We start from the raw sequence: 10,817 nt of genomic DNA on the forward strand, positions 1-10,817 counted from the left end.
TTAAAAAAAAAAAAAAAAGCCACATCCTAGACCTGAGAGACATCTGTAAAACATTTCTTCCAACAGCAGTAGAAAACAACTCTTTTCACCGCAACAACCTTCCAGGATGATTGCGTGTCATGCAAATTATTTATATAAGTGCATATGTTTTTATAGAGGAGAGGAAAAGGTAAGGACAGACTGATGCAGACACTATCTCATAAGAATGAATGCAACCGAAATGGGGGTATCTGAAAAACCTGAAAGGTTGGCAATCACCAGCAGACCAGGCATTGGCCTGGCTGTTCCCTTTGCAAAGCAAATGCTTTGTACCCTTCTCAATGGAAGGTAGCAGCTTGGAGAATAAAGAGCAGAGCTGGACCCTATTAGAGCTGTGCAGAGCCATTATCTCCTGCGCAAAGACTATTTCTCCAGGAGAAAGGCAGGTCAAGGTGGCAGTAGGCACCTGTCATTGCAAAGATAAAATTAGATTTTCCTGTCACTGCTCCTAAAATCGTAGTGATCATATTATATTTCATTTTCCCCATCACAGAGACCAGTAGTAGATAGCCACGCTTGTGATCCTGAAAAATGCCAACGAGTAGAATTCTTGTTTTTCATTCTGAACGTTCTGAACCTGCGGGTGAGGCTGTTAGAGAGCAGGGGCTGAGCAAGGAGGCAGGAGAGCTGGCAATTGTAATGCTTTCGGCAATTTGTTGCCCTTGCAGGCGCCCGACTCCCTGCTAGCCCAGGCGGAGGCGTGAGATGAATAGATCTTGAGTGGTAATCTCAGCCATAGAGCTGGATGTGCAAGGGACAAAAAGATTCAGGCACACAGGCCCAAGAGAGAAGCAGGAAGAGCCCGTCTTGCCCTCCTGGAGGACAAGGTCCTGGGGTACTTCAGATAGAGGGGCGGCTGCAATAGCACAGATCAACCGCACCGCACCGTGTATACTAAATGTGGACTGCTTGTGTCCAAGGGGGGCTGAGCGTGAATGCCACAGCACCATGCCCATTGCCCATCCCCACTGAGTGCTCTCCTCACGTCCTGCAGGTTTAGAGGAAATCCTCAACTGGAGACTTTTCTTGGACGCTGACCTTTGCGGAAAGCATATTTCAAAGGCGCACCACACTTAAGTCTCCTTTGTCTTAGCTCTTATTATATACAATGCCGAGTGCGGCTGTATTCAATTCTGATACAGTGTATTTGCAGTTCCACCCCAGGAAGCCTGGAAATTCAGAATGACTGCTTAATCGTAAATCCCCGAAGTATGCTTTAATCCAAAATCCAATCAAAATGAGAAAACCCCCTGTGCGCCTGGCCTTTTCTGTCAATCCAGTCTTCCGTATACATCGCTCACTAAATGAAATGAGAACAAGAGATAGATTGCATACTGTGCTGAGGCTGTGGGTGAGGTGGGATGCTGTGGGGTTTCTGCCATTTCCTGTCCAGGTAGAAAAGGAGTTTAGTTGGCAGTGAAAGCAGAGGAGCCTCCGTAGAGCAGGAGCCAGTGGAGCTGGCCAGGGCTGCACATGCTGGCTGCAGCTGGGACCCCAATCTTCCTGCTTCGTCCTCTCTCTGTTTGTCTGTAAGATGGAGGCCTGTCTTTGGCTCTTAATTAAAGGACATGGGCCTGGGCTTCATAGCCCAGGAGACTCACACTAGATATGTACGGGCAGAGGAAGCAGCCAGTGCCAAGATCAGAGAAAGGTGAGTAGACCTGAGGCGTAGAGAAAAGTTTGAGATTGGACCCAGGAAGGAGACCAGGAAATGAGTGGCTTATACATCACCCACCCCAGGACCTAGGCAGCCTGAATACAATGGCCGTAGAGCCTCCCAGCTGTGTGAAAGTTAACAGAAAGAAAGAGCTCTTCATGTCATCCCCCAATCCTCCTGGAGCCTCTCTCTGCCCATCTGCCAACGCCTGACCTGTTCTGTCTTAAACTCCATGACCATCATGGTACCCTCGAGAGTGGAGAGCCACTCTCAAATGTGAGGCTGTAAAGACCCAGTCTCCTTGATCCCTCCTTGATGCCTCTAACCTGTCATAGAGGCAGGCAAATTGTAAACACATGATCTCTTCTTAGAAGGGCCACCAATGGTTTCCCACTTAATGCCAGCAGACACAGGCCTTCTTTTCATCTCCAAACACTCTGTTAGTAGCTCTAAGTGTTCATGACTCTGCATAGCACTTTTCCCCAACCCAAGACATGTTGCAAGCATTGTTCTTCCAGCGCAAGCCTTTCCGTGTCTGTCCTGTTAGAGAAGCTGGCATCTCAACTGGGTCCCCAGGGGTCCTCCAAGCAGCTTCCTTTGTGGCAGGAATGCACTTTACTGCTCTTCTGTGTGTCATCTTTAATGTGTAGTTATAGATGTAGGAAGGAAGAAATGAGCAAATCTTATGACATTGGATTGAAATTCCAAATTGAGGTTAGTTATAAAACCAAATAATTTTGATATGTTAAATAACTTTAGTATTGAAATCTATAGTAATGTGTATCCATCTCTCTGTGTATGTATGTATGTATGTATGTATGTATGTATGTATGTATGTATGTATCCACATGTGATATGTGTGGGCATCTATGTAGCTGATGGAATGAACATAGATATAAATCTGTATACTATGGGCATGTGATGAAAATATCTCACAGCTCTGTCTCTTGAGCACCCTGAAGCAGGGACACTCCTTCTGAGTCTCCAGTGCTGACCCAAGAATGGAGAGGAGAAAATATTGCTATAAATAAAGAAAATCCAACAAAGACTCAGGAGTCAGATGCTCGGGTGAAAATCTGCTACCTCAGAGAGGCAGAGCAAGCACCTAGCTGATGTCCCCAAACCAAAAAGCCTTTCCTACTCAGCTCAAGTCCCAGAAGAAAAAAAAAGCTCCTTTTCCTTCTCCTCCTCCACATGGTCTTAAATATCCTTCAACTCAATGCCCCTCCTTTCTGGTTACTCCCTATCAGCCGGTTTCTTGCCCCCCCCCCCCCCCCGACTCTGGGTTAACTTTAGTTCTGTTTGCAGAAAACTCTTAGATTAAAAGTGTGTACTAGGGATGAGCCACACCACAATTACTTGTGTACAACAAAAAGAAACCTCCGGGATCAAAGACTGAGCCACACTACAATTAGAAACAGGTTTTTACAGTCTACAATCTTTGGGTTCATAATGGGATCAAATATCCTTCCACAGGGTTGAGCATGTGGACTTAAAAAAATTCTACATTTTATTACTGGACAAACCATACCCACGATTTAAACATAACCAAGTCTCCAGGTTAAAAATGCTGAACTCCATCTGGTGGGATTGATTGATGGCCACAATGCAGTATAAACCCCATCTTGCCTTTGTGTGAATCCTTACAGTCCCAGCTCCATTCTCCTCAGTGTCTTCTCTTGGAGCTATACCTGGTCTTGTTACCAGTTTTCATCCGAATCCATTCAGAAATAGGATAAATTTGCTTTTGTTTCTTGGCCCATCCTTGCTTGTGGAAAATACCGACTCATGCGATCTGGATGGCAACTTGCCCCCAAATGGCTTAAAGATGTTGCTTGTACCATACTGTGAATTTCTCCTAGTTCAGGTCTGTTTATTAACAAAACCAAACCAAACTAGAAAAATCTGTAGGAAATGTTTCACTTCTATTATGCTTGAAAAATCCCTGGCTGTCCTGGATTCACTTTGTAGACCAGGCTGGCCTTGAACTCACAGAGATCTGCCTGCCTCTGCCTCCCTGAGTGCTGGGATTACAGGTGTACACCACCACATCTGGCTTGTAATAACTCTTTTGTGAAGAAAAGTTATAATTTTTTTCAGACATCAAATAAAAGGGCCCATGGAGGAAGTATTAAATGATACATTATAGTCGAAGTTAGAACTTTCCCTTGGGCTTTCTAACTTCTGTTTATGTAATCTAAATCAGCACCCGTATAACTGTGTCTCCTTTCGTCTCCCCCAATGGATACTCATAGACCTCTAGGACAAGATCCCAAGGGGGTTGCCTCGCCACAGGGTCCTCACTCTCCAGTTATCATGTTTAAAACTCACATAGGAAACCTGCTTAAAATGCATATCCGCACTTCCCCTTCAGCGATTCTGAGTCTGAAGGTTTGGAGTAAGAACCAGAAAAATCTGCTTTTTAACAAGCAATCCAAGTGATTCTGACATAGGTCATCCATGGGTCAGCCTCTGAGAGTCATTGAATCTGATTAGCTGTCCTGAGTGGCTACTGAAATAAGTATAAATCAGGTGCCATACATACAGTCTCATCACCTAGCTGCATGCAGCCTGGAACAGATAGGGTGCACCACATGCAGTGCAGCCTGGAACGTAGAGATAGAGTGCACCGCCTGCAAGGCAGCCTTCCACTAATTTTGGAAGCAATGAATAGAGCACATTTCAGATCATAGCACCTGGTCACTCTGAGACTTCAGGTGTCCATGTTTGACTTCCTAGTCCAGAGAAGGAGGCAGAGAAGTTAGGAACGCAGAGCCAGAGAAATCACATGTGGAATTTTCCTTAGAAATATTTCCCCTACTGAAACTATTCTGTTCTTCCTCTTTGGAAGAGAGAAAGGGGACAATGTAGCAGTTTTTAGCTCCTTCTAATGCAAACTGTATTGTTCCCCCAGTCTGCGTGCTGCATGCCACGAGAGGTAGCCTCTCCAGGGAGGGGCTGGAAAAAGTACCAGGCAGAAGGAAAAATGCTTTCCTTTTGAATATTCCCCACCCCTGAAGACAACCCCATGAAGTGTGTTAAATATATTCAAAATGTCTGGGAGCGTTTCCAATGTGCTTGGTTTTAGGGTGAGCACAGCCTGAACGACCTGAAGTAGGTTAACCGGTGAGAAAAGAGAAAGTAATAAAACCCTCTTATCAAATCCCCGGGAGAAACACCTTTGGATGGAGAAAGGAAGCGAGGAAAAGGACAATGATGTGCAATGAGGAAGAGGAAGAGGAGGAGGAGGAGGAGGAGAAGGAGGAGGAGGAGGAGGAGCAAGGGCCTGCCCAGAGCTGCTTAACGTTTTGAAAACCAGTTTCTTGGCTTAGCAAAGATCCCAAGTAGAGCTTGAGAACTCAGTGCTGAGACCTGGGCGTGGTCAAAAGTCCTTGGGTGTGTTGGGACTCTGGCATCGTCTGTGTAGGCCTGTGGGCCCATTAGAACCTGGACGTATCTGCAGAGGTCCCCAGATCTGCTGAGGTACAGTTAGATAGTCCTATGGGTTCTATATATGGCCACACGAGTCATCAGGTCTGCCAGGTGGGGCTGCCAGAGCCTCTGTCTGAGGTACTGTGGGAGAAGTCGGCTGTGCCCTCCATCCTTGCGGAAGGAAGGGACACGCTGCTGGCACACTGAGTGCAGTGCTGCAGGAGCACACAATGTTGTCTTAGTTGGGGGTCTCTTCACATTGTCATGTTCACCAGTGCTGGTTCCAGCGAGAAATAAAAATGAATTTAGGGACAGCGTCGCACTCATTCCTGCAGCCCCTGGAGAGGTGTCTCTGTGACCCTGTGGGAACCTTCTTTATACTGTCAGGATTTCGTCACAGACAGCTGAAGAATTTCTCTAGTCCCAGAGCAAAATGAATAACTCCCAACCTGAGTTTGGGTCTCCAGCACTTGCGTGAAAACCTGGGTGTGGCTCCATTTGTTGTCATCCCAGCAGGAGGACCCCCCCAGAGGCTTGCTGGTCAGTCTCTCTAACCAATCAATATTTTCCAGGCTCCCTGACTGACTCTATTTCAGAAAGAAAAAAAAAAGGCAGAGATTGGTAGATGAAGACCTCAACATTCGTGTCTACCTCCACAGGTACACGCATGTGCACATGCACCCCACCACATGCATACATGTAAGTCACACACTCTCCATGAGAGTCTGGTCTCTGCTTCCAAGATGATGCCTTCAGCTGGGTGGCGCTGACTCACGCCTTTAATCCCAGCACTCAGGAGGCAGAGGCAGGTGAATCTATGAGTTCAAGGCCAGCCTAGTCTACAAAGTGAGTTCCAGGATAGCCAGGGATATACAGAGAAGCCCTGTCCCGAAACAAACAAACAAACAAATAAACAAACAGAAAAAGATTAAAAACCCCAGATGATTGATGCCTTCTTGCTGCTCAGGGGAGGAGGATGCTCTGTCTTTTGTGGTGGAAGTTAAAAGGGCAAATAGGGCCAAATTTCCCCCACCATGCCCTTTCATAAAGGTGCTTTATTCATGAGGGCCTTCATGGTCTTACCATCTCTTAAAGGGCCCATTTAGCCATTAGTTTTCAACCCCTGAATTTTGGAGGGATACACACATGAATGTTATAACACTACTTTTCATAGAGAGTGAAGAAGCAATGCTAAGGGCTCTTTTGTTAACAAGAGAGTTTGACTTTAATTGCCTTGATTAAAATGTATTTTATTGGATGACACAAATGAGCCTTCCAGGCATAGAGTCAGGGGTGGCTGGATTTAAAACTCAAATACGAACTCAGTTCAAGATGTTATTCTTCTTGTTCCCTTTAAGGACTGTTTTTATAAATACTTGTCTGTTTCCCTGTCCTACTTTGTAAGATGTGGCCAGGTCTCATCTCATCACTATTTCTTGTGGTCAACTAGTTTAGAAATAAAAAAGCGTCTTGTCTCGGGACCTTTCACTTTATGTCCAACACTTATGTCTAGGCTTGGTGCCATCCTTCCCCGGGCAGCTGAGTGCCTGGTTTGGTCTGGTCAGGGGCACATGTCCACCCTGGGGCAGAAGGTAGGAGGAGTCAGGGAACAGAGAACCGGGCAAGTGTATGTCCCAGCCTGCTGTTAAACTCTTCATCAGGAAAGGGGCAGGCAGCCACTGATCTCAGTCAAGTGTTGAGTGATTTGTCCATCCTGTTGGAGGAAAGCTGTTTTGGGCATGGTGGCACGTTGACTGTGATCCAGAGCTATGGAGGTGGGGATAGGTGGGTGGGTGGGGCTTTCACAGGAAAACAGGAGAGAATACCTAATAGGCAACCAGGAAGGAGAAGTACAGGCAACTGTATTTCTTTCACTTGTTACACCTCACACAGTTGCTGTTTTCCTTCCTTTCTGATGTCCTATTAGCATAAATTTACATAGATCACATGTTGGTTTGGTTTTTTTTTGTCAGTATGCGTGTGTGTGTGTGTGTGTGTGTGTGTGTGTGTGTGTGTGTGTGTGTGTATGCATAGAGGCCAGATGTTGACATCAGGTATCTTCCTTAGTCATGCTCCTCCTTATTGTTGGAGACAGGGTCTTGCATTTGGGTTACCAGTGTATGCTGCTGCTCTAGATTTCACATGGGTGGTGGGGATTGAACTCAGGTCCTCATAGTTGGCTGCAAAGCACTTAGCCAACAGAGCCATCTTGCCAGCCACCATATGTTGGCATTTCCACGACTCCTACTGTAAGTCGTGGGGCTGTGTGGCACACTGTATTCTTTCCCTCCTGACATGACATTCCTCTCTTCCTATTTTTCTCCCACCTTTCGTCCCTTCTTTTTTATGCCTTTTCCCTCTGACTTGCTTCCTTTTCCTGCCCCTCCTTTTTCCATCATCTGTCTTCTTTCTTTTGATGTTCTGGCTGCTTGTCATTAACTCAAGCCCAAATCCCCTTATGTTGCATGAACCCCTGCATCTTCTTGATGGAATCTCTCAGTCAGACTTCCCCATCTTTCCTTGATAACAAGGCAAGTCAAGCAGCAGTAGAATTAATGTTGGGGATGGACCAGGGAGTGACTGCGGCCTTTCCTCCCAGATGCATAAGGCCACTAGGAGGAGTAATTTTGTGTTGATAATGGCTCATTATTCTCTTTTTTCCTTTCCTTTTCTTTCTTTTTTTCTTTCTTTCTTTCCTTTTTTGTCCTCTCATCTAACCTGTGTCCCACTTGATGTTGGACATGCTGTCAATCTTTGTCCTGATTGATTCTCCTCCCACTACTCTTGATGGTGACGCTGTAAACATAGACCCTGATGCTTTCTTAGGCTCTATGGATATTCTTCATTGCTGTTCAGTTTTCAAATGTATGAATGGATTTATTGCTGTGAAGAGACACCATAACCATGGCAACGCTTATAAAGGAAAACATTTAATTGAGGCTGGCTTACAGTTCAGAGGCTTTGTGCATTGTCATCATGGCGGGAAGCATGGCTGCATCCAGGCAGACATGGTGCTGGAGAAGGAGCTGAAAGTTTTACATCTTGATTTGCTGGCAGCAGAAGAGAACTAACTTGAGCATCTGAGACCTCAAAGCCCATCCTCATAGAGTGACATACTTTTTCCAACAAGATGACACCTGTTCCCTATAAGCCAAGCATTCAAACATATGAGTCTGTGTGGGACTTCCTATTCAAACCATCACAGTGATGATAGTCTTTGGATTTACAGTGAGGTGACTCAGTGGGTAAAGATGCCTGATGCTAAACCTGATGACCCGAGTTTGATCCCTGAGACCCACATAGTGGAAGGGGAGAACTGACTCCTGAAAGCTATCCTCTGACTTCTGCATATGTGCCATGATGGAGTGGACCTTGAACCTACGAGGCAGAATAAACCATTTGCATCTTCAGCGGGTTGTCATAAGACTATTAGGACAGCAATGAGAAAAGAATCCAGGGCAGACCTCAGCATAGTTTCAAAACAGTTGTGTCATCCTCAGAGACAGCCAAGTATTCAGTTGGTAGCTGCCCCTCCCTGATGCATTCTGCCAGCCACTGGCAAACAACAGTCCACTTGCCATCTCTGTTCTTTTTCTAGTCTAGATGTCTCATCAAAATGTAATCCTAATGCGTGACCTTTTGTCATAGCGTGTATCAGAGCTTCCTTTTGATGACTGGATGCTACTCTACCGCATGCTGATGGACATGATGCTACCTCCACCCTTTGGCTTCCATGGATAGTGGTAGCATGGGCACACACTCATAATTTGTTTCCAATTCTTTGTAGAATGTATATTGAGGTTGGAACTGCATGCTCACATTATAACGACGTGCTTAGTTCTTTGAGAAGTTCCCAAATTATTTTCCACAGAAACCCACACATTTTGGGGCCTGCAGAGGCCAGAAGATGGCACTGGATTCCCTGGAGCTGGACTTAAGGACAGTTACACTGTCATGTGGATACTCTGGAACCCAAACCTGAGCTCTCTGCACAAGCTCTTAGTGGCTAAGGTGTCTCCCCAGCCCAGGTTATCTTGTTTTCTGACACGGCATCCCTGCAGGTGAACCGGAGCTCACCACCATGGCTAGCCTGATTGGCTGTGAGCTCTGGGTGGCTCCCTGTCTCTGCTCCTCCACACTGGGTTTTCACATATGTGCTGAAGACCCACAGTCAGGTCCTCATGCTTGTAAGGTCAGCACTTTACCCACTGAGTATCTCCCAGCGCTGACTACAGTGAAGAAAATATGGCCACCCTAGTGGTTATAAAATGGTACCACAGTGCGTTTTCCATTTACATCCTTAACACATTCTGCATCTTTTTTGGCAAGGCTTTGAGCATCTGTGCACCTTCTGAATGTGAACCTTCCACAATGGATGTGTTGTCTGCTAATCACTGAACATTCCCAGGACTCAGGAAATTCAGCGAAGCCTGCATAACATGATTTTTCTGCCATAACCTGCGAGTAGATAGGATAAGGGTGGAAAAGGAGGTTCAGGAATAAAAGAACAAACCCAGGACTCCGTTTCATTGTAGTATGCTTATCTCTGCCCAGGCAGGAGGCTTTGAAGACTGTATTCCATCCTTGGCAGGAAACTCCAGCTTTTCTAGAGTCAGGCATCCACTTCTGTGGCTCCTTGGATGTCTGCTGTCCCTCTGAGTTGGCGTATGCTTGGAATACAGCTGACACTGTGTGGAGTGATGAGGTCATCTGAGCCATTACTTCTGTAGGTGGCCTTCTGAAATTGGTGGCAGCATCCCGATGATATCCTTGTGACAAACTTCCATGATTTTCAGGCCTCCCAGAATCCCGAACAGTGAGCTCACTGTGGGGCAGAAGGATAATGTGTTGGTGGATAATAGACGTAACATTCAAAGCTGATTAGTGTCTTCACCTCCATGTTCACCTGGGCTGGAACATGCTTAGCCTTCCCTGACTCCCTCCTGTTGCAGCGAGGTCCTGTGGTACTCCTGAAGATCTGTGGTGCCTGGCATCGCATAACTCCTCCTACTCAAGTGCTTACCTCCAGACTGCACCTCACTATCTCCACAGAATCCTACAGAACAGGTTCTGATTGGAACCTGCCAAGGTACTCTGCCGCAGCCTTGCTCATGACACAGGGCGACCTGCTTCTCCCTACAGAATGCCTCTTCCTCCCTGGCGCCTGTGCTAGCCCCTCTTCATTTGACAGCTAGGCTAACGCCCATGTCAAAGGGGCCTCAAGTGCTACTTCCTGTTGTGTAGGGAAATCACTTGGGGACTCAGTCACTTTCACTCTTGCTGTGACTGGATACCTGACAAGAAGAAACTTAAGAATGGAAGTGTTTGGCTCACAATTTGAGGGGATACAGTCTGCCTATGCAAGGAAAGGCATGGCAGTAGGAACCAGAGGCAGCTGGTCACATTGCATCCACAGTACAGAAGCTGGGAGAAAACAAGAAGTGGGGCTCTGGGCTCCACCCCAGTGTCCCACGTCTTTCAACAAGGCTGTACCTTCTAAGGCTCTATACCTTCTGAAACAGCGCCACCAGCCAGGGATCAAGTATTCATACACGTGAGCCTGTGAGGCTTTCTCCAGTCAAACCACTGCAAGTGGCTCTCTTCCGATACCATCTGCTGTGCTGTAGCAGCATCCCTGACTCTGTTATCCCTTGGCCTTTTCCTAGGCTGTGACATCTCCAGTAAGCCC

The sequence above is a fragment of the Acomys russatus genome, chromosome 10, assembly GCF_903995435.1.
Source record: "Acomys russatus chromosome 10, mAcoRus1.1, whole genome shotgun sequence".
Classification (NCBI taxonomy): Eukaryota; Metazoa; Chordata; class Mammalia; order Rodentia; family Muridae; genus Acomys; species Acomys russatus.